This window comes from Crinia signifera, chromosome 8, assembly GCF_055691185.1.
Source record: "Crinia signifera chromosome 8, ASM5569118v1, whole genome shotgun sequence".
In the NCBI taxonomy this organism is placed as follows: domain Eukaryota; kingdom Metazoa; phylum Chordata; class Amphibia; order Anura; family Myobatrachidae; genus Crinia; species Crinia signifera.
The window spans coordinates 65,163,018-65,188,683 of NC_139224.1; the positions used below are offsets into that span (position 1 = coordinate 65,163,018).

The window sequence follows — 25,666 nt, forward strand, 5'->3', positions numbered from 1 at the left end:
AACCTACAGCACCTAGTGTTCCCATATGGTCCCCCACCCAAGTACTAACCAGGCCCAACACTGCTTAGCTTTCAAGATCAGATGAGATTGGGCGTATCCAATGTGGTATGGCTGTAGGTGAGATACAGGCACTATTTTGCCCTCTTCTACTTCTATAACCAGGTAAGCTAATAAAAATGTTTCCTAACTGTTTTGGCTTACTGAAAAAAATCATGTGTTGGTAATGTAAAAAGACCTACAGGACATGATATAAGCAGGTGGTCTCAAATTAATCTACTAAAGAGGCTCAACACTGTTTAGCTGCCAAAAGCAGTTGGAATTGGGCCTTAACAATGTGGTAAGTTTTTAGGTGATGGCTATTGTGTCTGTTTGACCTCTTCCAAATGTCTGTACTGGCAATAAAAAAAAGTTTACAATTTAAATAGCTAGAGAATAAAAACAATTTGCCAGTAATGGAAAAAATCCTACAGCACCGGGTGTTCCCATGTGGTCTCCCACCCAAGTACTAACCAGGCCCAACACTGCTTAGCTTCCAAGATCAGACGAGATTGGGCGTATCCAATGTGGTAAAGCTGTAGGTGAAATACAAGCACTTTTTTGCCCTCTTCTACTTCTATAACCATGTAAGCTAATAAAAAAGTTTCCTAACAGTTTTGGCTTACTGAAAGAAATCATGTGTTGGTAATGTAAAAAGACCTACAGGACATGATATAAGTAGGTGGTCTCAAATTAATCTACTAAAGAGGCTCAACACTGTTTAGCTGCCAAAAGCAGTTGGAATTGGGCCGAAACAGTGTGGTAAGTTTTTAGGTGATGGCTATTGTGTCTGTTTGACCTCTTCCAAATGTCTGTATCGGCAATAAAAAGAAAAAGTTTCCAATTTAAATAGCTAGAGAATCAAAACAATTTGCCAGTAATGGGAAAAAACCTACAGCACCGGGTGTTCCCATGTGGTCTCCCACCTAAGTACTAACCAGGCCCAACACTGCTTAGCTTCCAAGATCAGACGAGATTGGGCGTATCCAATGTGGTATGGCTGTAGGTGAGATACAGGCACTTTTTTGCCCTCTTCTACTTCTATAACCAGGTAAGTTAATAAAAAAGTTTCCTAACTGTATTGGCTTACTGAAAAAAATCATGTGTTGGTAATGTAAAAAGACCTACAGGACATGATATAAGCAGGTGGTCTCAAATTAATTTACTAAAGAGGCTCAACACTGTTTAGCTGCCTAAAGCAGTTGGAATTGGGCCGAAACAGTGTGGTAAGTTTTTAGGTGATGGCTATTGTGTCTGTTTGACCTCTTCCAAATGTCTGTATCGGCAATAAAAAGAAAAAGTTTCCAATTTAAATAGCTAGAGAATCAAAACAATTTGCCAGTAATGGGAAAAAACCTACAGCACCTGGTGTTCCCATGTGGTCTCCCACCTAAGTACTAACCAGGCCCAACACTGCTTAGCTTCCAAGATCAGACGAGATTGGGCGTATCCAATGTGGTATGGCTGTAGGTGAGATACAGGCACTTTTTTGCCCTCTTCTACTTCTATAACCAGGTAAGTTAATAAAAAAGTTTCCTAACTGTATTGGCTTACTGAAAAAAATCATGTGTTGGTAATGTAAAAAGACCTACATGACATGATATAAGCAGGTGGTCTCAAATTAATCTACTAAAGAGGCTCAACACTGTTTAGCTGCCAAAAGCAGTTGGAATTGGGCCGAAACAGTGTGGTAAGTTTTTAGGTGATGGCTATTGTGTCTGTTTGACCTCTTCCAAATGTCTGTATCGGCAATAAAAAGAAAAAGTTTCCAATTTAAATAGCTAGAGAATCAAAACAATTTGCCAGTAATGGGAAAAAACCTACAGCACCTGGTGTTCCCATGTGGTCTCCCACCTAAGTACTAACCAGGCCCAACACTGCTTAGCTTCCAAGATCAGACGAGATTGGGCGTATCCAATGTGGTATGGCTGTAGGTGAGATACAGGCACTTTTTTGCCCTCTTCTACTTCTATAACCAGGTAAGTTAATAAAAAAGTTTCCTAACTGTATTGGCTTACTGAAAAAAATCATGTGTTGGTAATGTAAAAAGACCTACATGACATGATATAAGCAGGTGGTCTCAAATTAATCTACTAAAGAGGCTCAACACTGTTTAGCTGCCAAAAGCAGTTGGAATTGGGCCGAAACAGTGTGGTAAGTCTTTAGGTGATGACTATTGTGTCTGTTTGACCTCTCCCAAATGTCTGTATCGGCAATAAAAAGAAAAAGTTTCCAATTTAAATAGCTAGAGAATAAAAACAATTTGCCAGTAATGGGAAAAAACCTACAGCACCTGGTGTTCCCATATGGTCTCCCACCCAAGTACTAACCAAGCCCAACACTGCTTAGCTTCCAAGATCAGACGAGATTGGGCGTATCCAATGTGGTATGGCTGTAGGTGAGATACAGGCACTTTTTTGCCCTCTTCTACTTCTATAACCAGGTAAGTTAATAAAAAAGTTTCCTAACTGTTTTGGCTTACTGAAAAAAATCATGTGTTGGTAATGTAAAAAGACCTACAGGACATGATATAAGCAGGTGGTCTCAAATGAATCTACTAAAGAGGCTCAACACTGTTTAGCTGCCAAAAGCAGTTGGAATTGGGCCGAAACAGTGTGGTAAGTTTTTAGGTGATGGCTATTGTGTCTGTTTGACCTCTTCCAAATGTCTGTATCGGCAATAAAAAGAAAAAGTTTCCAATTTAAATAGCTAGAGAATCAAAACAATTTGCCAGTAATGGGAAAAAACCTACAGCACCTGGTGTTCCCATGTGGTCTCCCACCTAAGTACTAACCAGGCCCAACACTGCTTAGCTTCCAAGATCAGACGAGATTGGGCGTATCCAATGTGGTATGGCTGTAGGTGAGATACAGGCACTTTTTTGCCCTCTTCTACTTCTATAACCAGGTAAGTTAATAAAAAAGTTTCCTAACTGTTTTGGCTTACTGAAAAAAATCATGTGTTGGTAATGTAAAAAGACCTACAGGACATGATATAAGCAGGTGGTCTCAAATTAATCTACTAAAGAGGCTCAACACTGTTTAGCTGCCAAAAGCAGTTGGAATTGGGCCGAAACAGTGTGGTAAGTCTTTAGGTGATGACTATTGTGTCTGTTTGACCTCTCCCAAATGTCTGTATCGGCAATAAAAAGAAAAAGTTTCCAATTTAAATAGCTAGAGAATAAAAACAATTTGCCAGTAATGGGAAAAAACCTACAGCACCTGGTGTTCCCATATGGTCTCCCACCCAAGTACTAACCAGGCCCAACACTGCTTAGCTTCCAAGATCAGACGAGATTAGGCATATCCAATGTGGTATGGCTGTAGGTGAGATACAGGCACTTTTTTGCCCTCTTCTACTTCTATAACCAGGTAAGTTAATAAAAAAGTTTCCTAACTGTTTTGGCTTACTGAAAAAAATCATGTGTTGGTAATGTAAAAAGACCTACATGACATGATATAAGCAGGTGGTCTCAAATTAATCTACTAAAGAGGCTCAACACTGTTTAGCTGCCAAAAGCAGTTGGAATTGGGCCGAAACAGTGTGGTAAGTTTTTAGGTGATGACTATTGTGTCTGTTTGACCTCTCCCAAATGTCTGTATCGGCAATAAAAAGAAAAATTTTCCAATTTAAATAGCTAGAGAATAAAAACAATTTGCCAGTAATGGGAAAAAAACCTACAGCACCTGGTGTTCCCATATGGTCCCCCACCCAAGTACTAACCAGGCCCAACACTGCTTAGCTTTCAAGATCAGATGAGATTGGGCGTATCCAATGTGGTATGGCTGTAGGTGAGATACAGGCACTATTTTGCCCTCTTCTACTTCTATAACCAGGTAAGCTAATAAAAATGTTTCCTAACTGTTTTGGCTTACTGAAAAAAATCATGTGTTGGTAATGTAAAAAGACCTACAGGACATGATATAAGCAGGTGGTCTCAAATTAATCTACTAAAAAGGCTCAACACTGTTTAGCTGCCAAAAGCAGTTGGAATTGGGCCTTAACAATGTGGTAAGTTTTTAGGTGATGGCTATTGTGTCTGTTTGACCTCTTCCAAATGTCTGTACTGGCAATAAAAAAAAGTTTACAATTTAAATAGCTAGAGAATAAAAACAATTTGCCAGTAATGGAAAAAATCCTACAGCACCGGGTGTTCCCATGTGGTCTCCCACCCAAGTACTAACCAGGCCCAACACTGCTTAGCTTCCAAGATCAGACGAGATTGGGCGTATCCAATGTGGTAAAGCTGTAGGTGAAATACAAGCACTTTTTTGCCCTCTTCTACTTCTATAACCATGTAAGCTAATAAAAAAGTTTCCTAACAGTTTTGGCTTACTGAAAAAAATCATGTGTTGGTAATGTAAAAAGACCTACAGGACATGATATAAGCAGGTGGTCTCAAATTAATCTACTAAAGAGGCTCAACACTGTTTAGCTGCCAAAAGCAGTTGGAATTGGGCCGAAACAGTGTGGTAAGTTTTTAGGTGATGGCTATTGTGTCTGTTTGACCTCTTCCAAATGTCTGTATCGGCAATAAAAAGAAAAAGTTTCCAATTTAAATAGCTAGAGAATCAAAACAATTTGCCAGTAATGGGAAAAAACCTACAGCACCTGGTGTTCCCATGTGGTCTCCCACCTAAGTACTAACCAGGCCCAACACTGCTTAGCTTCCAAGATCAGACGAGATTGGGCGTATCCAATGTGGTATGGCTGTAGGTGAGATACAGGCACTTTTTTGCCCTCTTCTACTTCTATAACCAGGTAAGTTAATAAAAAAGTTTCCTAACTGTATTGGCTTACTGAAAAAAATCATGTGTTGGTAATGTAAAAAGACCTACATGACATGATATAAGCAGGTGGTCTCAAATTAATCTACTAAAGAGGCTCAACACTGTTTAGCTGCCAAAAGCAGTTGGAATTGGGCCGAAACAGTGTGGTAAGTCTTTAGGTGATGACTATTGTGTCTGTTTGACCTCTCCCAAATGTCTGTATCGGCAATAAAAAGAAAAAGTTTCCAATTTAAATAGCTAGAGAATAAAAACAATTTGCCAGTAATGGGAAAAAACCTACAGCACCTGGTGTTCCCATATGGTCTCCCACCCAAGTACTAACCAAGCCCAACACTGCTTAGCTTCCAAGATCAGACGAGATTGGGCGTATCCAATGTGGTATGGCTGTAGGTGAGATACACTCACTTTTTTGCCCTCTTCTACTTCTATAACCAGGTAAGTTAATAAAAAAGTTTCCTAACTGTTTTGGCTTACTGAAAAAAATCATGTGTTGGTAATGTAAAAAGACCTACAGGACATGATATAAGCAGGTGGTCTCAAATGAATCTACTAAAGAGGCTCAACACTGTTTAGCTGCCAAAAGCAGTTGGAATTGGGCCGAAACAGTGTGGTAAGTTTTTAGGTGATGGCTATTGTGTCTGTTTGACCTCTTCCAAATGTCTGTATCGGCAATAAAAAGAAAAAGTTTCCAATTTAAATAGCTAGAGAATCAAAACAATTTGCCAGTAATGGGAAAAAACCTACAGCACCTGGTGTTCCCATATGGTCTCCCACCCAAGTACTAACCAAGCCCAACACTGCTTAGCTTCCAAGATCAGACGAGATTGGGCGTATCCAATGTGGTATGGCTGTAGGTGAGATACAGGCACTTTTTTGCCCTCTTCTACTTCTATAACCAGGTAAGTTAATAAAAAAGTTTCCTAACTGTTTTGGCTTACTGAAAAAAATCATGTGTTGGTAATGTAAAAAGACCTACAGGACATGATATAAGCAGGTGGTCTCAAATTAATCTACTAAAGAGGCTCAACACTGTTTAGCTGCCAAAAGCAGTTGGAATTGGGCCGAAACAGTGTGGTAAGTCTTTAGGTGATGACTATTGTGTCTGTTTGACCTCTCCCAAATGTCTGTATCGGCAATAAAAAGAAAAAGTTTCCAATTTAAATAGCTAGAGAATAAAAACAATTTGCCAGTAATGGGAAAAAACCTACAGCACCTGGTGTTCCCATATGGTCTCCCACCCAAGTACTAACCAGGCCCAACACTGCTTAGCTTCCAAGATCAGACGAGATTAGGCATATCCAATGTGGTATGGCTGTAGGTGAGATACAGGCACTTTTTTGCCCTCTTCTACTTCTATAACCAGGTAAGTTAATAAAAAAGTTTCCTAACTGTTTTGGCTTACTGAAAAAAATCATGTGTTGGTAATGTAAAAAGACCTACATGACATGATATAAGCAGGTGGTCTCAAATTAATCTACTAAAGAGGCTCAACACTGTTTAGCTGCCAAAAGCAGTTGGAATTGGGCCGAAACAGTGTGGTAAGTTTTTAGGTGATGACTATTGTGTCTGTTTGACCTCTCCCAAATGTCTGTATCGGCAATAAAAAGAAAAATTTTCCAATTTAAATAGCTAGAGAATAAAAACAATTTGCCAGTAATGGGAAAAAAACCTACAGCACCTGGTGTTCCCATATGGTCCCCCACCCAAGTACTAACCAGGCCCAACACTGCTTAGCTTTCAAGATCAGATGAGATTGGGTGTATCCAATGTGGTATGGCTGTAGGTGAGATACAGGCACTATTTTGCCCTCTTCTACTTCTATAACCAGGTAAGCTAATAAAAATGTTTCCTAACTGTTTTGGCTTACTGAAAAAAATCATGTGTTGGTAATGTAAAAAGACCTACAGGACATGATATAAGCAGGTGGTCTCAAATTAATCTACTAAAAAGGCTCAACACTGTTTAGCTGCCAAAAGCAGTTGGAATTGGGCCTTAACAATGTGGTAAGTTTTTAGGTGATGGCTATTGTGTCTGTTTGACCTCTTCCAAATGTCTGTACTGGCAATAAAAAAAAGTTTACAATTTAAATAGCTAGAGAATAAAAACAATTTGCCAGTAATGGAAAAAATCCTACAGCACCGGGTGTTCCCATGTGGTCTCCCACCCAAGTACTAACCAGGCCCAACACTGCTTAGCTTCCAAGATCAGACGAGATTGGGCGTATCCAATGTGGTAAAGCTGTAGGTGAAATACAAGCACTTTTTTGCCCTCTTCTACTTCTATAACCATGTAAGCTAATAAAAAAGTTTCCTAACAGTTTTGGCTTACTGAAAAAAATCATGTGTTGGTAATGTAAAAAGACCTACAGGACATGATATAAGCAGGTGGTCTCAAATTAATCTACTAAAGAGGCTCAACACTGTTTAGCTGCCAAAAGCAGTTGGAATTGGGCCGAAACAGTGTGGTAAGTTTTTAGGTGATGGCTATTGTGTCTGTTTGACCTCTTCCAAATGTCTGTATCGGCAATAAAAAGAAAAAGTTTCCAATTTAAATAGCTAGAGAATCAAAACAATTTGCCAGTAATGGGAAAAAACCTACAGCACCGGGTGTTCCCATGTGGTCTCCCACCTAAGTACTAACCAGGCCCAACACTGCTTAGCTTCCAAGATCAGACGAGATTGGGCGTATCCAATGTGGTATGGCTGTAGGTGAGATACAGGCACTTTTTTGCCCTCTTCTACTTCTATAACCAGGTAAGTTAATAAAAAAGTTTCCTAACTGTATTGGCTTACTGAAAAAAATCATGTGTTGGTAATGTAAAAAGACCTACATGACATGATATAAGCAGGTGGTCTCAAATTAATCTACTAAAGAGGCTCAACACTGTTTAGCTGCCAAAAGCAGTTGGAATTGGGCCGAAACAGTGTGGTAAGTCTTTAGGTGATGACTATTGTGTCTGTTTGACCTCTCCCAAATGTCTGTATCGGCAATAAAAAGAAAAAGTTTCCAATTTAAATAGCTAGAGAATAAAAACAATTTGCCAGTAATGGGAAAAAACCTACAGCACCTGGTGTTCCCATATGGTCTCCCACCCAAGTACTAACCAAGCCCAACACTGCTTAGCTTCCAAGATCAGACGAGATTGGGCGTATCCAATGTGGTATGGCTGTAGGTGAGATACAGGCACTTTTTTGCCCTCTTCTACTTCTATAACCAGGTAAGTTAATAAAAAAGTTTCCTAACTGTTTTGGCTTACTGAAAAAAATCATGTGTTGGTAATGTAAAAAGACCTACAGGACATGATATAAGCAGGTGGTCTCAAATTAATCTACTAAAGAGGCTCAACACTGTTTAGCTGCCAAAAGCAGTTGGAATTGGGCCGAAACAGTGTGGTAAGTCTTTAGGTGATGACTATTGTGTCTGTTTGACCTCTCCCAAATGTCTGTATCGGCAATAAAAAGAAAAAGTTTCCAATTTAAATAGCTAGAGAATAAAAACAATTTGCCAGTAATGGGAAAAAACCTACAGCACCTGGTGTTCCCATATGGTCTCACACCCAAGTACTAACCAGGCCCAACACTGCTTAGCTTCCAAGATCAGACGAGATTAGGCATATCCAATGTGGTATGGCTGTAGGTGAGATACAGGCACTTTTTTGCCCTCTTCTACTTCTATAACCAGGTAAGTTAATAAAAAAGTTTCCTAACTGTTTTGGCTTACTGAAAAAAATCATGTGTTGGTAATGTAAAAAGACCTACATGACATGATATAAGCAGGTGGTCTCAAATTAATCTACTAAAGAGGCTCAACACTGTTTAGCTGCCAAAAGCAGTTGGAATTGGGCCGAAACAGTGTGGTAAGTTTTTAGGTGATGACTATTGTGTCTGTTTGACCTCTCCCAAATGTCTGTATCGGCAATAAAAAGAAAAATTTTCCAATTTAAATAGCTAGAGAATAAAAACAATTTGCCAGTAATGGGAAAAAAACCTACAGCACCTGGTGTTCCCATATGGTCCCCCACCCAAGTACTAACCAGGCCCAACACTGCTTAGCTTTCAAGATCAGATGAGATTGGGCGTATCCAATGTGGTATGGCTGTAGGTGAGATACAGGCACTATTTTGCCCTCTTCTACTTCTATAACCAGGTAAGCTAATAAAAATGTTTCCTAACTGTTTTGGCTTACTGAAAAAAATCATGTGTTGGTAATGTAAAAAGACCTACAGGACATGATATAAGCAGGTGGTCTCAAATTAATCTACTAAAAAGGCTCAACACTGTTTAGCTGCCAAAAGCAGTTGGAATTGGGCCTTAACAATGTGGTAAGTTTTTAGGTGATGGCTATTGTGTCTGTTTGACCTCTTCCAAATGTCTGTACTGGCAATAAAAAAAAGTTTACAATTTAAATAGCTAGAGAATAAAAACAATTTGCCAGTAATGGAAAAAATCCTACAGCACCGGGTGTTCCCATGTGGTCTCCCACCCAAGTACTAACCAGGCCCAACACTGCTTAGCTTCCAAGATCAGACGAGATTGGGCGTATCCAATGTGGTAAAGCTGTAGGTGAAATACAAGCACTTTTTTGCCCTCTTCTACTTCTATAACCATGTAAGCTAATAAAAAAGTTTCCTAACAGTTTTGGCTTACTGAAAAAAATCATGTGTTGGTAATGTAAAAAGACCTACAGGACATGATATAAGCAGGTGGTCTCAAATTAATCTACTAAAGAGGCTCAACACTGTTTAGCTGCCAAAAGCAGTTGGAATTGGGCCGAAACAGTGTGGTAAGTTTTTAGGTGATGGCTATTGTGTCTGTTTGACCTCTTCCAAATGTCTGTATCGGCAATAAAAAGAAAAAGTTTCCAATTTAAATAGCTAGAAAATCAAAACAATTTGCCAGTAATGGGAAAAAACCTACAGCACCGGGTGTTCCCATGTGGTCTCCCACCTAAGTACTAACCAGGCCCAACACTGCTTAGCTTCCAAGATCAGACGAGATTGGGCGTATCCAATGTGGTATGGCTGTAGGTGAGATACAGGCACTTTTTTGCCCTCTTCTACTTCTATAACCAGGTAAGTTAATAAAAAAGTTTCCTAACTGTATTGGCTTACTGAAAAAAATCATGTGTTGGTAATGTAAAAAGACCTACAGGACATGATATAAGCAGGTGGTCTCAAATTAATTTACTAAAGAGGCTCAACACTGTTTAGCTGCCAAAAGCAGTTGGAATTGGGCCGAAACAGTGTGGTAAGTTTTTAGGTGATGGCTATTGTGTCTGTTTGACCTCTTCCAAATGTCTGTATCGGCAATAAAAAGAAAAAGTTTCCAATTTAAATAGCTAGAGAATCAAAACAATTTGCCAGTAATGGGAAAAAACCTACAGCACCTGGTGTTCCCATGTGGTCTCCCACCTAAGTACTAACCAGGCCCAACACTGCTTAGCTTCCAAGATCAGACGAGATTGGGCGTATCCAATGTGGTATATCTGTAGGTGAGATACAGGCACTTTTTTGCCCTCTTCTACTTCTATAACCAGGTAAGTTAATAAAAAAGTTTCCTAACTGTATTGGCTTACTGAAAAAAATCATGTGTTGGTAATGTAAAAAGACCTACATGACATGATATAAGCAGGGGGTCTCAAATTAATCTACTAAAGAGGCTCAACACTGTTTAGCTGCCAAAAGCAGTTGGAATTGGGCCGAAACAGTGTGGTAAGTTTTTAGGTGATGGCTATTGTGTCTGTTTGACCTCTTCCAAATGTCTGTATCGGCAATAAAAAGAAAAAGTTTCCAATTTAAATAGCTAGAGAATCAAAACAATTTGCCAGTAATGGGAAAAAACCTACAGCACCTGGTGTTCCCATGTGGTCTCCCACCTAAGTACTAACCAGGCCCAACACTGCTTAGCTTCCAAGATCAGACGAGATTGGGCGTATCCAATGTGGTATGGCTGTAGGTGAGATACAGGCACTTTTTTGCCCTCTTCTACTTCTATAACCAGGTAAGTTAATAAAAAAGTTTCCTAACTGTATTGGCTTACTGAAAAAAATCATGTGTTGGTAATGTAAAAAGACCTACATGACATGATATAAGCAGGTGGTCTCAAATTAATCTACTAAAGAGGCTCAACACTGTTTAGCTGCCAAAAGCAGTTGGAATTGGGCCGAAACAGTGTGGTAAGTCTTTAGGTGATGACTATTGTGTCTGTTTGACCTCTCCCAAATGTCTGTATCGGCAATAAAAAGAAAAAGTTTCCAATTTAAATAGCTAGAGAATAAAAACAATTTGCCAGTAATGGGAAAAAACCTACAGCACCTGGTGTTCCCATATGGTCTCCCACCCAAGTACTAACCAAGCCCAACACTGCCTAGCTTCCAAGATCAGACGAGATTGGGCGTATCCAATGTGGTATGGCTGTAGGTGAGATACAGGCACTTTTTTGCCCTCTTCTACTTCTATAACCAGGTAAGTTAATAAAAAAGTTTCCTAACTGTTTTGGCTTACTGAAAAAAATCATGTGTTGGTAATGTAAAAAGACCTACAGGACATGATATAAGCAGGTGGTCTCAAATTAATCTACTAAAGAGGCTCAACACTGTTTAGCTGCCAAAAGCAGTTGGAATTGGGCCGAAACAGTGTGGTAAGTCTTTAGGTGATGACTATTGTGTCTGTTTGACCTCTCCCAAATGTCTGTATCGGCAATAAAAAGAAAAAGTTTCCAATTTAAATAGCTAGAGAATAAAAACAATTTGCCAGTAATGGGAAAAAACCTACAGCACCTGGTGTTCCCATATGGTCTCCCACCCAAGTACTAACCAGGCCCAACACTGCTTAGCTTCCAAGATCAGACGAGATTAGGCATATCCAATGTGGTATGGCTGTAGGTGAGATACAGGCACTTTTTTGCCCTCTTCTACTTCTATAACCAGGTAAGTTAATAAAAAAGTTTCCTAACTGTTTTGGCTTACTGAAAAAAATCATGTGTTGGTAATGTAAAAAGACCTACATGACATGATATAAGCAGGTGGTCTCAAATTAATCTACTAAAGAGGCTCAACACTGTTTAGCTGCCAAAAGCAGTTGGAATTGGGCCGAAACAGTGTGGTAAGTCTTTAGGTGATGACTATTGTGTCTGTTTGACCTCTCCCAAATGTCTGTATCGGCAATAAAAAGAAAAATTTTCCAATTTAAATAGCTAGAGAATAAAAACAATTTGCCAGTAATGGGAAAAAACCTACAGCACCTGGTGTTCCCATATGGTCCCCCACCCAAGTACTAACCAGGCCCAACACTGCTTAGCTTTCAAGATCAGATGAGATTGGGCGTATCCAATGTGGTATGGCTGTAGGTGAGATACGGGCACTATTTTGCCCTCTTCTACTTCTATAACCAGGTAAGCTAATAAAAATGTTTCCTAACTGTTTTGGCTTACTGAAAAAAATCATGTGTTGGTAATGTAAAAAGACCTACAGGACATGATATAAGCAGGTGGTCTCAAATTAATCTACTAAAAAGGCTCAACACTGTTTAGCTGCCAAAAGGAGTTGGAATTGGGCCTTAACAATGTGGTAAGTTTTTAGGTGATGGCTATTGTGTCTGTTTGACCTCTTCCAAATGTCTGTACTGGCAATAAAAAAAAGTTTACAATTTAAATAGCTAGAGAATAAAAACAATTTGCCAGTAATGGAAAAAATCCTACAGCACCGGGTGTTCCCATGTGGTCTCCCACCCAAGTACTAACCAGGCCCAACACTGCTTAGCTTCCAAGATCAGACGAGATTGGGCCTATCCAATGTGGTATAGCTGTAGGTGAAATACAAGCACTTTTTTGCCCTCTTCTACTTCTATAACCAGGTAAGCTAATAAAAAAGTTTCCTAACAGTTTTGGCTTACTGAAAAAAATCATGTGTTGGTAATGTAAAAAGACCTACAGGACATGATATAAGCAGGTGGTCTCAAATTAATCTACTAAAGAGGCTCAACACTGTTTAGCTGCCAAAAGCAGTTGGAATTGGGCCGAAACAGTGTGGTAAGTTTTTAGGTGATGGCTATTGTGTCTGTTTGACCTCTTCCAAATGTCTGTATCGGCAATAAAAAGAAAAAGTTTCCAATTTAAATAGCTAGAGAATCAAAACAATTTGCCAGTAATGGGAAAAAACCTACAGCACCGGGTGTTCCCATGTGGTCTCCCACCTAAGTACTAACCAGGCCCAACACTGCTTAGCTTCCAAGATCAGACGAGATTGGGCGTATCCAATGTGGTATGGCTGTAGGTGAGATACAGGCACTTTTTTGCCCTCTTCTACTTCTATAACCAGGTAAGTTAATAAAAAAGTTTCCTAACTGTATTGGCTTACTGAAAAAAATCATGTGTTGGTAATGTAAAAAGACCTACATGACATGATATAAGCATGTGGTCTCAAATTAATCTACTAAAGAGGCTCAACACTGTTTAGCTGCCAAAAGCAGTTGGAATTGGGCCGAAACAGTGTGGTAAGTCTTTAGGTGATGACTATTGTGTCTGTTTGACCTCTCCCAAATGTCTGTATCGGCAATACAAAGAAAACGTTTCCAATTTAAATAGCTAGAGAATAAAAACAATTTGCCAGTAATGGGAAAAAAACCTACAGCACCTGGTGTTCCCATATGGTCTCCCACCCAAGTACTAACCAGGCCCAACACTGCTTAGCTTCCAAGATCAGGCATATCTAATGTGGTATGGCTGTAGGTGAGATACAGGCACTTTTTTGCCCTCTTCTACTTCTATAACCAGGTAAGTTAATAAAAAAGTTTCCTAACTGTTTTGGCTTACTGAAAAAAATCATGTGTTGGTAATGTAAAAAGACCTACATGACATGATATAAGCAGGTGGTCTCAAATTAATCTACTAAAGAGGCTCAACACTGTTTAGCTGCCAAAAGCAGTTGGAATTGGGCCGAAACAGTGTGGTAAGTCTTTAGGTGATGACTATTGTGTCTGTTTGACCTCTCCCAAATGTCTGTATCGGCAATAAAAAGAAAAAGTTTCCAATTTAAATAGCTAGAGAATAAAAACAATTTGCCAGTAATGGGAAAAAACCTACAGCACCTGGTGTTCCCATATGGTCTCCCACCCAAGTACTAACCAGGCCCAACACTGCTTAGCTTCCAAGATCAGACGAGATTGGGCGTATCCAATGTGGTATGGCTGTAGGTGAAATACAAGCACTTTTTTGCCCTCTTTTACTTCTATAACCAGGTAAGCTAATAAAAAAGTTTCCTAACAGTTTTGGCTTACTGAAAAAAATCATGTGTTGGCAATGTAAAAAGACCTACAGGACATGATATAAGCAGGTGGTCTCAAATTAATCTACTAAAGAGGCTCAACACTGTTTAGCTGCCAAAAGCAGTTGGAATTGGGCCGAAACAGTGTGGTAAGTCTTTAGGTGATGGCTATTGTGTCTATTTGACCTCTTCCAAATGTCTGTATCGGCAATAAAAAGAAAAAGTTTCCAATTTAAATAGCTAGAGAATCAAAACAATTTGCCAGTAATGGGAAAAAACCTACAGAACCTGGTGTTCCCATGTGGTCTCCCACCTAAGTACTAACCAGGCCCAACACTGCTTAGCTTCCAAGATCAGACGAGATTGGGCGTATCCAATCTGGTATGGCTGTAGGTGAGATACCGGCACTTTTTTGCCCTCTTCTACTTCTATAACCAGGTAAGTTAATAAAAAAGTTTCCTAACTGTATTGGCTTACTGAAAAAAATCATGTGTTGGTAATGTAAAAAGACCTACAGGACATGATATAAGCAGGTGGTCTCAAATTAATTTACTAAAGAGGCTCAACACTGTTTAGCTGCCAAAAGCAGTTGGAATTGGGCCGAAACAGTGTGGTAAGTTTTTAGGTGATGGCTATTGTGTCTGTTTGACCTCTTCCAAATGTCTGTATCGGCAATAAAAAGAAAAAGTTTCCAATTTAAATAGCTAGAGAATCAAAACAATTTGCCAGTAATGGGAAAAAACCTACAGCACCTGGTGTTCCCATGTGGTCTCCCACCTAAGTACTAACCAGGCCCAACACTGCTTAGCTTCCAAGATCAGACGAGATTGGGCGTATCCAATGTGGTATGGCTGTAGGTGAGATACAGGCACTTTTTTGCCCTCTTCTACTTCTATAACCAGGTAAGTTAATAAAAAAGTTTCCTAACTGTATTGGCTTACTGAAAAAAATCATGTGTTGGTAATGTAAAAAGACCTACATGACATGATATAAGCAGGTGGTCTCAAATTAATCTACTAAAGAGGCTCAACACTGTTTAGCTGCCAAAAGCAGTTGGAATTGGGCCGAAACAGTGTGGTAAGTCTTTAGGTGATGACTATTGTGTCTGTTTGACCTCTCCCAAATGTCTGTATCGGCAATAAAAAGAAAAAGTTTCCAATTAAAATAGCTAGAGAATAAAAACAATTTGCCAGTAATGGGAAAAAACCTACAGCACCTGGTGTTCCCATATGGTCTCCCACCCAAGTACTAACCAAGCCCAACACTGCTTAGCTTCCAAGATCAGACGAGATTGGGCGCATCCAATGTGGTATGGCTGTAGGTGAGATACAGGCACTTTTTTGCCCTCTTCTACTTCTATAACCAGGTAAGTTAATAAAAAAGTTTCCTAACTGTTTTGGCTTACTGAAAAAAATCATGTGTTGGTAATGTAAAAAGACCTACAGGACATGATATAAGCAGGTGGTCTCAAATTAATCTACTAAAGAGGCTCAACACTGTTTAGCTGCCAAAAGCAGTTGGAATTGGGCCGAAACAGTGTGGTAAGTCTTTAGGTGATGACTATTGTGTCTGTTTGACCTCTCCCAAATGTCTGTATCGGCAATAAAAAGAAAAAGTTTCCAATTTAAATAGCTAGAGAATAAAAACAATTTGCCAGTAATGGGAAAAAACCTACAGCACCTGGTGTTCCCATATGGTCTCCCACCCAAGTACTAACCAGGCCCAACACTGCTTAGCTTCCAAGATCAGACGAGATTAGGCATATCCAATGTGGTATGGCTGTAGGTGAGATACAGGCACTTTTTTGCCCTCTTCTACTTCTATAACCAGGTAAGTTAATAAAAAAGTTTCCTAACTGTTTTGGCTTACTGAAAAAAATCATGTGTTGGTAATGTAAAAAGACCTACATGACATGATATAAGCAGGTGGTCTCAAATTAATCTACTAAAGAGGCTCAACACTGTTTAGCTGCCAAAAGCAGTTGGAATTGGGCCGAAACAGTGTGGTAAGTCTTTAGGTGATGACTATTGTGTCTGTTTGACCGCTCCCAAATGTCTGTATCGGCAATAAAAAGAAAATTTTTCCAATTTAAATAGCTAGAGAATAAAAACAATTTGCCACTAATGGGAAAAAACCTACAGCACCTGGTGTTCCCATATGGTCTCCCACCCAAGTACTAACCAGGCCCAACCCTGCTTAGCTTTCAAGATCAGATGAGATTGGGCGTATCCAATGTGGTATGGCTGTAGGTGAGATACAGGCACTATTTTGCCCTCTTCTACTTCTATAACCAGGTAAGCTAATAAAAATGTTTCCTAACTGTTTTGGCTTACTGAAAAAAATCATGTGTTGGTAATGTAAAAAGACCTACAGGACATGATATAAGCAGGTGGTCTCAAATTAATCTACTAAAAAGGCTCAACACTGTTTAGCTGCCAAAAGCAGTTGGAATTGGGCCTTAACAATGTGGTAAGTTTTTAGGTGATGGCTATCGTGTCTGTTTGACCTCTTCCAAATGTCTGTACTGGCAATAAAAAAAAGTTTACAATTTAAATAGCTAGAGAATAAAAACAATTTGCCAGTAATGGAAAAAATCCTACAGCACCGGGTGTTCCCATGTGGTCTCCCACCCAAGTACTAACCAGGCCCAACACTGGTTAGCTTCCAAGATCAGACGAGATTGGGCGTATCCAATGTGGTATGGCTGTAGGTGAGATACAGGCACTATTTTGCCCTCTTCTACTTCTATAACCAGGTAAGCTAATAAAAATGTTTCCTAACTGTTTTGGCTTACTGAAAAAAATCATGTGTTGGTAATGTAAAAAGACCTACAGGACATGATATAAGCAGGTGGTCTCAAATTAATCTACTAAAAAGGCTCAACACTGTTTAGCTGCCAAAAGCAGTTGGAATTGGGTCTTAACAATGTGGTAAGTTTTTAGGTGATGGCTATTGTGTCTGTTTGACCTCTTCCAAATGTCTGTACTGGCAATAAAAAAAAGTTTACAATTTAAATAGCTAGAGAATAAAAGCAATTTGCCAGTAATGGGAAAAAAACCTACAGCACCTGGTGTTCCCATATGGTCTCCCACCCAAGTACTAACCAGGCCCAACACTGCTTAGCTTCCAAGATCAGGCATATCCAATGTGGTATGGCTGTAGGTGAGATACAGGCACTTTTTTGCCCTCTTCTACTTCTATAACCAGGTAAGTTAATAAAAAAGTTTCCTAACTGTTTTGGCTTACTGAAAAAAATCATGTGTTGGTAATGTAAAAAGACCTACATGACATGATATAAGCAGGTGGTCTCAAATTAATCTACTAAAGAGGCTCAACACTGTTTAGCTGCCAAAAGCAGTTGGAATTGGGCCGAAACAGTGTGGTAAGTCTTTAGGTGATGACTATTGTGTCTGTTTGACCTCTCCCAAATGTCTGTATCGGCAATAAAAAGAAAAAGTTTCCAATTTAAATAGCTAGAGAATCAAAACAATTTGCCAGTAATGGGAAAAAACCTACAGCACCTGGTGTTCCCATGTGGTCTCCCACCTAAGTACTAACCAGGCCCAACACTGCTTAGCTTCCAAGATCAGACGAGATTGGGCGTATCCAATATGGTATGGCTGTAGGTGAGATACAGGCACTTTTTTGCCCTCTTCTACTTCTATAACCAGGTAAGTTAATAAAAAAGTTTCCTAACTGTATTGGCTTACTGAAAAAAATCATGTGTTGGTAATGTAAAAAGACCTACATGACATGATATAAGCAGGTGGTCTCAAATTAATCTACTAAAGAGGCTCAACACTGTTTAGCTGCCAAAAGCAGTTGGAATTGGGCCGAAACAGTGTGGTAAGTCTTTAGGTGATGACTATTGTGTCTGTTTGACCTCTCCCAAATGTCTGTATCGGCAATAAAAAGAAAAAGTTTCCAATTTAAATAGCTAGAGAATAAAAACAATTTGCCAGTAATGGGAAAAAACCTACAGCACCTGGTGTTCCCATATGGTCTCCCACCCAAGTACTAACCAAGCCCAACACTGCTTAGCTTCCAAGATCAGACGAGATTGGGCGTATCCAATGTGGTATGGCTGTAGGTGAGATACAGGCACTTTTTTGCCCTCTTCTACTTCTATAACCAGGTAAGTTAATAAAAAAGTTTCCTAACTGTTTTGGCTTACTGAAAAAAATCATGTGTTGGTAATGTAAAAAGACCTACAGGACATGATATAAGCAGGTGGTCTCAAATTAATCTACTAAAGAGGCTCAACACTGTTTAGCTGCCAAAAGCAGTTGGAATTGGGCCGAAACAGTGTGGTAAGTCTTTAGGTGATGACTATTGTGTCTGTTTGACCTCTCCCAAATGTATGTATCGGCAATAAAAAGAAAAAGTTTCCAATTTAAATAGCTAGAGAATAAAAACAATTTGCCAGTAATGGGAAAAAACCTACAGCACCTGGTGTTCCCATATGGTCTCCCACCCAAGTACTAACCAGGCCCAACACTGCTTGGCTTCCAAGATCAAACGAGATTAGGCATATCCAATGTGGTATGGCTGTAGGTGAGATACAGGCACTTTTTTTGCCCTCTTCTACTTCTATAACCAGGTAAGTTAATAAAAAAGTTTCCTAACTGTTTTGGCTTACTGAAAAAAATCATGTGTTGGTAATGTAAAAAGACCTACATGACATGATATAAGCAGGTGGTCTCAAATTAATCTACTAAAGAGGCTCAACACTGTTTAGCTGCCAAAAGCAGTTGGAATTGGGCCGAAACAGTGTGGTAAGTCTTTAGGTGATGACTATTGTGTCTGTTTGACCTCTCCCAAATGTCTGTATCGGCAATAAAAAGAAAAAGTTTCCAATTTAAATAGCTAGAGAATAAAAACAATTTGCCAGTAATGGGAAAAAACCTACAGCACCTGGTGTTCCCATATGGTCTCCCACCCAAGTACTAACCAGGCCCAACACTGCTTAGCTTCCAAGATCAGACGAGATTGGGCGTATCCAATGTGGTATGGCTGTAGGTGAGATACAGGCACTATTTTGCCCTCTTCTACTTCTATAACCAGGTAAGCTAATAAAAATGTTTCCTAACTGTTTTGGCTTACTGAAAAAAATCATGTGTTGGTAATGTAAAAAGACCTACAGGACATGATATAAGCAGGTGGTCTCAAATTAATCTACTAAAGAGGCTCAACACTGTTTAGCTGCCAAAAGCAGTTGGAATTGGGCCGAAACAGTGTGGTAAGTTTTTAGGTGATGGCTATTGTGTCTGTTTGAACTCTTCCAAATGTCTGTATCGGCAATAAAAAGAAAAAGTTTCCAATTTAAATAGCTAGAGAATCAAAACAATTTGCCAGTAATGGGAAAAAACCTACAGAACCTGGTGTTCCCATGTGGTCTCCCACCTAAGTACTAACCAGGCCCAACACTGCTTAGCTTCCAAGATCAGACGAGATTGGGCGTATCCAATGTGGTATGGCTGTATGTGAGATACAGGCACTATTTTGCCCTCTTCTACTTCTATAACCAGGTAAGCTAATAAAAATGTTTCCTAACTGTTTTGGCTTACTGAAAAAAATCATGTGTTGGTAATGTAAAAAGACCTACAGGACATGATATAAGCAGGTGGTCTCAAATTAATCTACTAAAGAGGCTCAACACTGTTTAGCTGCCAAAAGCAGTTGGAATTGGGCCTTAACAATGTGGTAAGTTTTTAGGTGATGGCTATTGTGTCTGTTTGACCTCTTCCAAATGTCTGTACTGGCAATAAAAAAAAGTTTCCAATTTAAATAGCTAGAGAATAAAAACAATTTGCCAGTAATGGAAAAAATCCTACAGCACCGGGTGTTCCCATGTGGTCTCCCACCCAAGTACTAACCAGGCCCAACACTGCTTAGCTTCCAAGATCAGACGAGATTGGGCGTATCCAATGTGCTATGGCTGTAGGTGAAATACAGCCACTTTTTTGCCCTCTTCTACTTCTATAACCAGGTAAGCTAATAAAAAAGTTTCCTAACAGTTTTGGCTTACTGAAAAAAATCATGTGTTGGTAATGTAAAAAGACCTACAGGACATGATATAAGCAGGTGGTCTCAAATTAATCTACTAAAAAGGCTCAACACTGTTTAGCTGCCAAAAGCAGTTGGAATTGGGCCGAAACAGTGTGGTAAGTTTTTAGGTGATGGCTATTGTGTCTGTTTGACCTCTTCCAAATGTCTGTATCGGCAATAAAAAGAAAAAGTTTCCAATTTAAATAGCTAGAGAATAAAAACAATTTGCCAGTAATGGGAAAAAACCTACAGCACCTGGTGTTCCCATATGGTCTCCCACCCAAGAACTAACCAGGCCCAACACTGCTTAGCTTCCAAGATCAGATGAGATTGGGCGTATCCAATGTGGTATGGCTGTATGTGAGATACAGGCACTATTTTGCCCTCTTCTACTTCTATAACCAGGTAAGCTAATAAAAATGTTTCCTAACTGTTTTGGCTTACTGAAAAAAATCATGTGTTGGTAATGTAAAAAGACCTACAGGACATGATATAAGCAGGTGGTCTCAAATTAATCTACTAAAGAGGCTCAACACTGTTTAGCTGCCAAAAGCAGTTGGAATTGGGCCGAAACAGTGTGGTAAGTCTTTAGGTGATGACTATTGTGTCTGTTTGACCTCTCCCAAATGTATGTATCGGCAATAAAAAGAAAAAGTTTCCAATTTAAATAGCTAGAGAATAAAAACAATTTGCCAGTAATGGGAAAAAACCTACAGCACCTGGTGTTCCCATATGGTCTCCCACCCAAGTACTAACCAGGCCCAACACTGCTTAGCTTCCAAGATCAAACGAGATTAGGCATATCCAATGTGGTATGGCTGTAGGTGAGATACAGGCACTTTTTTTGCCCTCTTCTACTTCTATAACCAGGTAAGTTAATAAAAAAGTTTCCTAACTGTTTTGGCTTACTGAAAAAAATCATGTGTTGGTAATGTAAAAAGACCTACATGACATGATATAAGCAGGTGGTCTCAAATTAATCTACTAAAGAGGCTCAACACTGTTTAGCTGCCAAAAGCAGTTGGAATTGGGCCGAAACAGTGTGGTAAGTCTTTAGGTGATGACTATTGTGTCTGTTTGACCTCTCCCAAATGTCTGTATCGGCAATAAAAAGAAAAAGTTTCCAATTTAAATAGCTAGAGAATAAAAACAATTTGCCAGTAATGGGAAAAAACCTACAGCACCTGGTGTTCCCATATGGTCTCCCACCCAAGTACTAACCAGGCCCAACACTGCTTAGCTTCCAAGATCAGACGAGATTGGGCGTATCCAATGTGGTATGGCTGTAGGTGAGATACAGGCACTATTTTGCCCTCTTCTACTTCTATAACCAGGTAAGCTAATAAAAATGTTTCCTAACTGTTTTGGCTTACTGAAAAAAATCATGTGTTGGTAATGTAAAAAGACCTACAGGACATGATATAAGCAGGTGGTCTCAAATTAATCTACTAAAGAGGCTCAACACTGTTTAGCTGCCAAAAGCAGTTGGAATTGGGCCGAAACAGTGTGGTAAGTTTTTAGGTGATGGCTATTGTGTCTGTTTGAACTCTTCCAAATGTCTGTATCGGCAATAAAAAGAAAAAGTTTCCAATTTAAATAGCTAGAGAATCAAAACAATTTGCCAGTAATGGGAAAAAACCTACAGAACCTGGTGTTCCCATGTGGTCTCCCACCTAAGTACTAACCAGGCCCAACACTGCTTAGCTTCCAAGATCAGACGAGATTGGGCGTATCCAATGTGGTATGGCTGTATGTGAGATACAGGCACTATTTTGCCCTCTTCTACTTCTATAAACAGGTAAGCTAATAAAAATGTTTCCTAACTGTTTTGGCTTACTGAAAAAAATCATGTGTTGGTAATGTAAAAAGACCTACAGGACATGATATAAGCAGGTGGTCTCAAATTAATCTACTAAAGAGGCTCAACACTGTTTAGCTGCCAAAAGCAGTTGGAATTGGGCCTTAACAATGTGGTAAGTTTTTAGGTGATGGCTATTGTGTCTGTTTGACCTCTTCCAAATGTCTGTACTGGCAATAAAAAAAAGTTTCCAATTTAAATAGCTAGAGAATAAAAACAATTTGCCAGTAATGGAAAAAATCCTACAGGACCGGGTGTTCCCATGTGGTCTCCCACCCAAGTACTAACCAGGCCCAACACTGCTTAGCTTCCAAGATCAGACGAGATTGGGCGTATCCAATGTGCTATGGCTGTAGGTGAAATACAGCCACTTTTTTGCCCTCTTCTACTTCTATAACCAGGTAAGCTAATAAAAAAGTTTCCTAACAGTTTTGGCTTACTGAAAAAAATCATGTGTTGGTAATGTAAAAAGACCTACAGGACATGATATAAGCAGGTGGTCTCAAATTAATCTACTAAAAAGGCTCAACACTGTTTAGCTGCCAAAAGCAGTTGGAATTGGGCCGAAACAGTGTGGTAAGTTTTTAGGTGATGGCTATTGTGTCTGTTTGACCTCTTCCAAATGTCTGTATCGGCAATAAAAAGAAAAAGTTTCCAATTTAAATAGCTAGAGAATAAAAACAATTTGCCAGTAATGGGAAAAAACCTACAGCACCTGGTGTTCCCATATGGTCTCCCACCCAAGAACTAACCAGGCCCAACACTGCTTAGCTTCCAAGATCAGATGAGATTGGGCGTATCCAATGTGGTATGGCTGTATGTGAGATACAGGCACTATTTTGCCCTCTTCTACTTCTATAACCAGGTAAGCTAATAAAAATGTTTCCTAACTGTTTTGGCTTACTGAAAAAAATCATGTGTTGGTAATGTAAAAAGACCTACAGGACATGATATAAGCAGGTGGTCTCAAATTAATCTACTAAAGAGGCTCAACACTGTTTAGCTGCCAAAAGCAGTTGGAATTGGGCCTTAACAATGTGGTAAGTTTTTAGGTGATGGCTATTGTGTCTGTTTGACCTCTTCCAAATGTCTGTACTGGCAATAAAAAAAAGTTTCCAATTTAAATAGCTAGAGAATAAAAACAATTTGACAGTAATGGGAAAAAACCTACAGAACCTGGTGTTCCCATGTGGTCTCCCACCTAAGTACTAACCAGGCCCAACATTGCTTAGCTTCCAAGATCAGACGAGATTGGGCGTATCCAATGTGGTATGGCTGTAGGTGAGATACAGGCACTTTTTTGCCCTCTTCTACTTCTATTACCAGGTAAGTTAATAAAAAAGTTTCCTAACTGTTTTGGCTTACTGAAAAAAATCATGTGTTGGTAATGTAAAAAGACCTACAGGACATGATATAAGCAGGTGGTCTCAAATTAATCTACTAAAGAGGCTCAACACTGTTTAGCTGCCAAAAGCAGTTGGAATTGGGCCGAAACAGTGTGGTAAGTCTTTAGGTGATGGCTATTGTGTCTGTTTGACCTCTTCCAAATGTCTGTATCGGCAATAAAATGAAAAAGTTTCCAATTTAAATAGCTAGAGAATAAAAACAATTTGCCAGTAATGGGAAAAAACCTACAGCACCTGGTGTTCCCATGTGGTCTCCCACCTAAGTACTAACCAGGCCCAACACTGCTTAGCTTCCAAGATCAGACGAGATTGGGCGTATCCAATGTGGTATGGCTGTAGGTGAGATACAGGCACTTTTTTGCCCTCTTTTACTTCTATAACCAGGTAAGTTAATAAAAAAGTTTCCTAACTGTATTGGCTTACAGAAAAAAATCATGTGTTGGTAATGTAAAAAGACCTACATGACATGATATAAGCAGGTGGTCTCAAATTAATCTACTAAAGAGGCTCAACACTGTTTAGCTGCCAAAAGCAGTTGGAATTGGGCCGAAACAGTGTGGTAAGTCTTTAGGTGATGACTATTGTGTCTGTTTGACCTCTCCCAAATGTCTGTATCGGCAATAAAAAGAAAAAATTTCCAATTTAAATAGCTAGAGAATAAAAACAATTTGCCAGTAATGGGAAAAAACCTACAGCACCTGGTGTTCCCATATGGTCTCCCACCCAAGTACTAACCAGGCCAACACTGCTAAGCTTCCAAGATCAGACGAGATTAGGCATATCCAATGTGGTATGGCTGTAGGTGAGATACAGGCACTTTTTTGCCCTCTTCTACTTCTATAACCAGGTAAGTTAATAAAAAAGTTTCCTAACTGTTTTGGCTTACTGAAAAAAATCATGTGTTGGTAATGTAAAAAGACCTACAGGACATGATATAAGCAGGTGGTCTCAAATTAATCTACTAAAGAGGCTCAACACTGTTTAGCTGCCAAAAGCAGTTGGAATTGGGCCTTAACAATGTGGTAAGTTTTTAGGTGATGGCTATTATGTCTGTTTGACCTCTTCCAAATGTCTGTACTGGCAATAAAAAAAAGATTCCAATTTAAATAGCTAGAGAATAAAAACAATTTGCCAGTAATGGAAAAAATCCTACAGCACCGGGTGTTCCCATATGGTCTCCCACCCAAGTACTAACCAGGCCCAACACTGCTTAGCTTCCAAGATCAGACGAGATTAGGCATATCCAATGTGGTATGGCTGTAGGTGAGATACAGGCACTTTTTTGCCCTCTTCTACTTCTATAACCAGGTAAGTTAATAAAAAAGTTTCCTAACTTTTTTGGCTTACTGAAAAAAATCATGTGTTGGTAATGTAAAAAGACCTACATGACATGATATAAGCAGGTGGTCTCAAATTAATCTACTAAAGAGGCTCAACACTGATTAGCTGCCAAAAGCAGTTGGAATTGGGCCGAAACAGTGTGGTAAGTCTTTAGGTGATGACTATTGTGTCTGTTTGACCTCTCCCAAATGTCTGTATCGGCAATAAAAAGAAAAAGTTTCCAATTTAAATAGCTAGAGAATAAAAACAATTTGCCAGTAATGGGAAAAAACCTACAGCACCTGGTGTTCCCATATGGTCTCCCACCCAAGTACTAACCAGGCCACACACTGCTTAGCTTCCAAGATCAGATGAGATTGGGCGTATCCAATGTGGTATGGCTGTATGTGAGATACAGGCACTATTTTGCCCTCTTCTACTTCTATAACCAGGTAAGCTAATAAAAATGTTTCCTAACTGTTTTGGCTTACTGAAAAAAATCATGTGTTGGTAATGTAAAAAGACCTACAGGACATGATATAAGCAGGTGGTCTCAAATTAATCTACTAAAAAGGCTCAACACTGTTTAGCTGCCAAAAGCAGTTGGAATTGGGCCTTAACAATGTGGTAAGTTTTTAGGTGATGGCTATTGTGTCTGTTTGACCTCTTCCAAATGTCTGTACTGGCAATAAAAAAAAGTTTCCAATTTAAATAGCTAGAGAATAAAAACAATTTGCCAGTAATGGAAAAAATCCTACAGCACCGGGTGTTCCCATGTGGTCTCCCACCCAAGTACTAACCAGGCCCAACACTGCTTAGCTTCCAAGATCAGGCGTATCCAATGTGGCATGGCTGTAGGTGAAATACAAGCACTTTTTTGCCCTCTTCTACTTCTATAACCAGGTAAGCTAATAAAAAAGTTTCCTAACAGTTTTGGCTTACTGAAA

The 25,666-nt window shown here is 39.4% G+C and overlaps 51 non-coding genes and 5 pseudogenes across 51 annotated transcripts; all 56 read right to left on the minus strand.

Annotated features, from left to right (window-relative positions):
* Positions 1-119, minus strand: LOC146033111 (5S ribosomal RNA). Its single transcript, XR_014458521.1, has one exon. It is a non-coding gene; the product is annotated as a 5S ribosomal RNA (ribosomal RNA).
* A 342-nt stretch (positions 120-461) lies between these two features.
* LOC146033995 (5S ribosomal RNA) lies at positions 462-580 on the minus strand. The gene has a single exon (XR_014459403.1). It is a non-coding gene; the product is annotated as a 5S ribosomal RNA (ribosomal RNA).
* A 345-nt stretch (positions 581-925) lies between these two features.
* Positions 926-1,044, minus strand: LOC146031031 (5S ribosomal RNA). Its single transcript, XR_014456509.1, has one exon. It is a non-coding gene; the product is annotated as a 5S ribosomal RNA (ribosomal RNA).
* A 345-nt stretch (positions 1,045-1,389) lies between these two features.
* LOC146030589 (5S ribosomal RNA) lies at positions 1,390-1,508 on the minus strand. Its single transcript, XR_014456079.1, has one exon. It is a non-coding gene; the product is annotated as a 5S ribosomal RNA (ribosomal RNA).
* Positions 1,509-1,853: 345 nt separating this feature from the next.
* LOC146030591 (5S ribosomal RNA) lies at positions 1,854-1,972 on the minus strand. Its single transcript, XR_014456080.1, has one exon. It is a non-coding gene; the product is annotated as a 5S ribosomal RNA (ribosomal RNA).
* A 345-nt stretch (positions 1,973-2,317) lies between these two features.
* On the minus strand, positions 2,318-2,436 carry LOC146031593 (5S ribosomal RNA). The gene has a single exon (XR_014457057.1). It is a non-coding gene; the product is annotated as a 5S ribosomal RNA (ribosomal RNA).
* Positions 2,437-2,781: 345 nt separating this feature from the next.
* LOC146030592 (5S ribosomal RNA) lies at positions 2,782-2,900 on the minus strand. Its single transcript, XR_014456081.1, has one exon. It is a non-coding gene; the product is annotated as a 5S ribosomal RNA (ribosomal RNA).
* Positions 2,901-3,245: 345 nt separating this feature from the next.
* On the minus strand, positions 3,246-3,364 carry LOC146032883 (5S ribosomal RNA). The gene has a single exon (XR_014458297.1). It is a non-coding gene; the product is annotated as a 5S ribosomal RNA (ribosomal RNA).
* Positions 3,365-3,710: 346 nt separating this feature from the next.
* LOC146031618 (5S ribosomal RNA) lies at positions 3,711-3,829 on the minus strand. Its single transcript, XR_014457081.1, has one exon. It is a non-coding gene; the product is annotated as a 5S ribosomal RNA (ribosomal RNA).
* Positions 3,830-4,171: 342 nt separating this feature from the next.
* Positions 4,172-4,290, minus strand: LOC146033996 (5S ribosomal RNA). Its single transcript, XR_014459404.1, has one exon. It is a non-coding gene; the product is annotated as a 5S ribosomal RNA (ribosomal RNA).
* A 345-nt stretch (positions 4,291-4,635) lies between these two features.
* LOC146030593 (5S ribosomal RNA) lies at positions 4,636-4,754 on the minus strand. The gene has a single exon (XR_014456082.1). It is a non-coding gene; the product is annotated as a 5S ribosomal RNA (ribosomal RNA).
* A 345-nt stretch (positions 4,755-5,099) lies between these two features.
* On the minus strand, positions 5,100-5,218 carry LOC146031594 (5S ribosomal RNA). The gene has a single exon (XR_014457058.1). It is a non-coding gene; the product is annotated as a 5S ribosomal RNA (ribosomal RNA).
* A 345-nt stretch (positions 5,219-5,563) lies between these two features.
* Positions 5,564-5,682, minus strand: LOC146031596 (5S ribosomal RNA). Its single transcript, XR_014457059.1, has one exon. It is a non-coding gene; the product is annotated as a 5S ribosomal RNA (ribosomal RNA).
* Positions 5,683-6,027: 345 nt separating this feature from the next.
* Positions 6,028-6,146, minus strand: LOC146032885 (5S ribosomal RNA). Its single transcript, XR_014458298.1, has one exon. It is a non-coding gene; the product is annotated as a 5S ribosomal RNA (ribosomal RNA).
* A 346-nt stretch (positions 6,147-6,492) lies between these two features.
* Positions 6,493-6,611, minus strand: LOC146030901 (5S ribosomal RNA). Its single transcript, XR_014456383.1, has one exon. It is a non-coding gene; the product is annotated as a 5S ribosomal RNA (ribosomal RNA).
* Positions 6,612-6,953: 342 nt separating this feature from the next.
* On the minus strand, positions 6,954-7,072 carry LOC146033997 (5S ribosomal RNA). Its single transcript, XR_014459406.1, has one exon. It is a non-coding gene; the product is annotated as a 5S ribosomal RNA (ribosomal RNA).
* A 345-nt stretch (positions 7,073-7,417) lies between these two features.
* On the minus strand, positions 7,418-7,536 carry LOC146031032 (5S ribosomal RNA). Its single transcript, XR_014456510.1, has one exon. It is a non-coding gene; the product is annotated as a 5S ribosomal RNA (ribosomal RNA).
* Positions 7,537-7,881: 345 nt separating this feature from the next.
* LOC146031597 (5S ribosomal RNA) lies at positions 7,882-8,000 on the minus strand. Its single transcript, XR_014457060.1, has one exon. It is a non-coding gene; the product is annotated as a 5S ribosomal RNA (ribosomal RNA).
* A 345-nt stretch (positions 8,001-8,345) lies between these two features.
* Positions 8,346-8,464, minus strand: LOC146035102 (5S ribosomal RNA). The gene has a single exon (XR_014460506.1). It is a non-coding gene; the product is annotated as a 5S ribosomal RNA (ribosomal RNA).
* Positions 8,465-8,810: 346 nt separating this feature from the next.
* On the minus strand, positions 8,811-8,929 carry LOC146031619 (5S ribosomal RNA). Its single transcript, XR_014457082.1, has one exon. It is a non-coding gene; the product is annotated as a 5S ribosomal RNA (ribosomal RNA).
* A 342-nt stretch (positions 8,930-9,271) lies between these two features.
* Positions 9,272-9,390, minus strand: LOC146033998 (5S ribosomal RNA). The gene has a single exon (XR_014459407.1). It is a non-coding gene; the product is annotated as a 5S ribosomal RNA (ribosomal RNA).
* A 345-nt stretch (positions 9,391-9,735) lies between these two features.
* Positions 9,736-9,854, minus strand: LOC146031033 (5S ribosomal RNA). Its single transcript, XR_014456511.1, has one exon. It is a non-coding gene; the product is annotated as a 5S ribosomal RNA (ribosomal RNA).
* A 345-nt stretch (positions 9,855-10,199) lies between these two features.
* On the minus strand, positions 10,200-10,318 carry LOC146033482 (5S ribosomal RNA). Its single transcript, XR_014458891.1, has one exon. It is a non-coding gene; the product is annotated as a 5S ribosomal RNA (ribosomal RNA).
* A 345-nt stretch (positions 10,319-10,663) lies between these two features.
* On the minus strand, positions 10,664-10,782 carry LOC146030594 (5S ribosomal RNA). The gene has a single exon (XR_014456083.1). It is a non-coding gene; the product is annotated as a 5S ribosomal RNA (ribosomal RNA).
* A 345-nt stretch (positions 10,783-11,127) lies between these two features.
* LOC146033956 (5S ribosomal RNA) lies at positions 11,128-11,246 on the minus strand. Its single transcript, XR_014459365.1, has one exon. It is a non-coding gene; the product is annotated as a 5S ribosomal RNA (ribosomal RNA).
* Positions 11,247-11,591: 345 nt separating this feature from the next.
* On the minus strand, positions 11,592-11,710 carry LOC146032886 (5S ribosomal RNA). The gene has a single exon (XR_014458299.1). It is a non-coding gene; the product is annotated as a 5S ribosomal RNA (ribosomal RNA).
* Positions 11,711-12,055: 345 nt separating this feature from the next.
* LOC146031620 (5S ribosomal RNA) lies at positions 12,056-12,174 on the minus strand. The gene has a single exon (XR_014457083.1). It is a non-coding gene; the product is annotated as a 5S ribosomal RNA (ribosomal RNA).
* A 342-nt stretch (positions 12,175-12,516) lies between these two features.
* LOC146034856 (5S ribosomal RNA) lies at positions 12,517-12,635 on the minus strand. Its single transcript, XR_014460259.1, has one exon. It is a non-coding gene; the product is annotated as a 5S ribosomal RNA (ribosomal RNA).
* A 345-nt stretch (positions 12,636-12,980) lies between these two features.
* On the minus strand, positions 12,981-13,099 carry LOC146031035 (5S ribosomal RNA). The gene has a single exon (XR_014456512.1). It is a non-coding gene; the product is annotated as a 5S ribosomal RNA (ribosomal RNA).
* Positions 13,100-13,445: 346 nt separating this feature from the next.
* Positions 13,446-13,554, minus strand: LOC146029458 (5S ribosomal RNA; annotated as a pseudogene).
* A 345-nt stretch (positions 13,555-13,899) lies between these two features.
* LOC146030683 (5S ribosomal RNA) lies at positions 13,900-14,018 on the minus strand. The gene has a single exon (XR_014456173.1). It is a non-coding gene; the product is annotated as a 5S ribosomal RNA (ribosomal RNA).
* A 345-nt stretch (positions 14,019-14,363) lies between these two features.
* LOC146034772 (5S ribosomal RNA) lies at positions 14,364-14,482 on the minus strand. Its single transcript, XR_014460176.1, has one exon. It is a non-coding gene; the product is annotated as a 5S ribosomal RNA (ribosomal RNA).
* Positions 14,483-14,827: 345 nt separating this feature from the next.
* On the minus strand, positions 14,828-14,946 carry LOC146030595 (5S ribosomal RNA). Its single transcript, XR_014456084.1, has one exon. It is a non-coding gene; the product is annotated as a 5S ribosomal RNA (ribosomal RNA).
* Positions 14,947-15,291: 345 nt separating this feature from the next.
* LOC146031231 (5S ribosomal RNA) lies at positions 15,292-15,410 on the minus strand. The gene has a single exon (XR_014456703.1). It is a non-coding gene; the product is annotated as a 5S ribosomal RNA (ribosomal RNA).
* A 345-nt stretch (positions 15,411-15,755) lies between these two features.
* Positions 15,756-15,874, minus strand: LOC146032887 (5S ribosomal RNA). The gene has a single exon (XR_014458300.1). It is a non-coding gene; the product is annotated as a 5S ribosomal RNA (ribosomal RNA).
* Positions 15,875-16,219: 345 nt separating this feature from the next.
* On the minus strand, positions 16,220-16,338 carry LOC146033017 (5S ribosomal RNA). The gene has a single exon (XR_014458428.1). It is a non-coding gene; the product is annotated as a 5S ribosomal RNA (ribosomal RNA).
* Positions 16,339-16,680: 342 nt separating this feature from the next.
* Positions 16,681-16,799, minus strand: LOC146033456 (5S ribosomal RNA). The gene has a single exon (XR_014458864.1). It is a non-coding gene; the product is annotated as a 5S ribosomal RNA (ribosomal RNA).
* Positions 16,800-17,142: 343 nt separating this feature from the next.
* LOC146029164 (5S ribosomal RNA) lies at positions 17,143-17,251 on the minus strand (annotated as a pseudogene).
* Positions 17,252-17,596: 345 nt separating this feature from the next.
* On the minus strand, positions 17,597-17,715 carry LOC146031534 (5S ribosomal RNA). The gene has a single exon (XR_014456999.1). It is a non-coding gene; the product is annotated as a 5S ribosomal RNA (ribosomal RNA).
* Positions 17,716-18,060: 345 nt separating this feature from the next.
* Positions 18,061-18,179, minus strand: LOC146031599 (5S ribosomal RNA). The gene has a single exon (XR_014457062.1). It is a non-coding gene; the product is annotated as a 5S ribosomal RNA (ribosomal RNA).
* Positions 18,180-18,524: 345 nt separating this feature from the next.
* LOC146034252 (5S ribosomal RNA) lies at positions 18,525-18,643 on the minus strand. The gene has a single exon (XR_014459659.1). It is a non-coding gene; the product is annotated as a 5S ribosomal RNA (ribosomal RNA).
* A 346-nt stretch (positions 18,644-18,989) lies between these two features.
* On the minus strand, positions 18,990-19,108 carry LOC146030684 (5S ribosomal RNA). Its single transcript, XR_014456174.1, has one exon. It is a non-coding gene; the product is annotated as a 5S ribosomal RNA (ribosomal RNA).
* A 345-nt stretch (positions 19,109-19,453) lies between these two features.
* On the minus strand, positions 19,454-19,572 carry LOC146034264 (5S ribosomal RNA). The gene has a single exon (XR_014459671.1). It is a non-coding gene; the product is annotated as a 5S ribosomal RNA (ribosomal RNA).
* A 342-nt stretch (positions 19,573-19,914) lies between these two features.
* On the minus strand, positions 19,915-20,033 carry LOC146034192 (5S ribosomal RNA). Its single transcript, XR_014459598.1, has one exon. It is a non-coding gene; the product is annotated as a 5S ribosomal RNA (ribosomal RNA).
* A 345-nt stretch (positions 20,034-20,378) lies between these two features.
* Positions 20,379-20,497, minus strand: LOC146033689 (5S ribosomal RNA). The gene has a single exon (XR_014459098.1). It is a non-coding gene; the product is annotated as a 5S ribosomal RNA (ribosomal RNA).
* Positions 20,498-20,842: 345 nt separating this feature from the next.
* Positions 20,843-20,961, minus strand: LOC146033239 (5S ribosomal RNA). Its single transcript, XR_014458649.1, has one exon. It is a non-coding gene; the product is annotated as a 5S ribosomal RNA (ribosomal RNA).
* Positions 20,962-21,307: 346 nt separating this feature from the next.
* LOC146030686 (5S ribosomal RNA) lies at positions 21,308-21,426 on the minus strand. Its single transcript, XR_014456176.1, has one exon. It is a non-coding gene; the product is annotated as a 5S ribosomal RNA (ribosomal RNA).
* A 345-nt stretch (positions 21,427-21,771) lies between these two features.
* On the minus strand, positions 21,772-21,890 carry LOC146034265 (5S ribosomal RNA). The gene has a single exon (XR_014459672.1). It is a non-coding gene; the product is annotated as a 5S ribosomal RNA (ribosomal RNA).
* A 342-nt stretch (positions 21,891-22,232) lies between these two features.
* LOC146027861 (5S ribosomal RNA) lies at positions 22,233-22,351 on the minus strand (annotated as a pseudogene).
* Positions 22,352-22,696: 345 nt separating this feature from the next.
* LOC146033690 (5S ribosomal RNA) lies at positions 22,697-22,815 on the minus strand. Its single transcript, XR_014459099.1, has one exon. It is a non-coding gene; the product is annotated as a 5S ribosomal RNA (ribosomal RNA).
* A 342-nt stretch (positions 22,816-23,157) lies between these two features.
* LOC146032026 (5S ribosomal RNA) lies at positions 23,158-23,276 on the minus strand. The gene has a single exon (XR_014457475.1). It is a non-coding gene; the product is annotated as a 5S ribosomal RNA (ribosomal RNA).
* A 345-nt stretch (positions 23,277-23,621) lies between these two features.
* On the minus strand, positions 23,622-23,740 carry LOC146030596 (5S ribosomal RNA). The gene has a single exon (XR_014456086.1). It is a non-coding gene; the product is annotated as a 5S ribosomal RNA (ribosomal RNA).
* A 345-nt stretch (positions 23,741-24,085) lies between these two features.
* Positions 24,086-24,203, minus strand: LOC146028812 (5S ribosomal RNA; annotated as a pseudogene).
* Positions 24,204-24,545: 342 nt separating this feature from the next.
* LOC146034471 (5S ribosomal RNA) lies at positions 24,546-24,664 on the minus strand. The gene has a single exon (XR_014459877.1). It is a non-coding gene; the product is annotated as a 5S ribosomal RNA (ribosomal RNA).
* A 345-nt stretch (positions 24,665-25,009) lies between these two features.
* On the minus strand, positions 25,010-25,128 carry LOC146034728 (5S ribosomal RNA). Its single transcript, XR_014460132.1, has one exon. It is a non-coding gene; the product is annotated as a 5S ribosomal RNA (ribosomal RNA).
* A 342-nt stretch (positions 25,129-25,470) lies between these two features.
* Positions 25,471-25,579, minus strand: LOC146029421 (5S ribosomal RNA; annotated as a pseudogene).
* Positions 25,580-25,666: the final 87 nt, after the last annotated feature.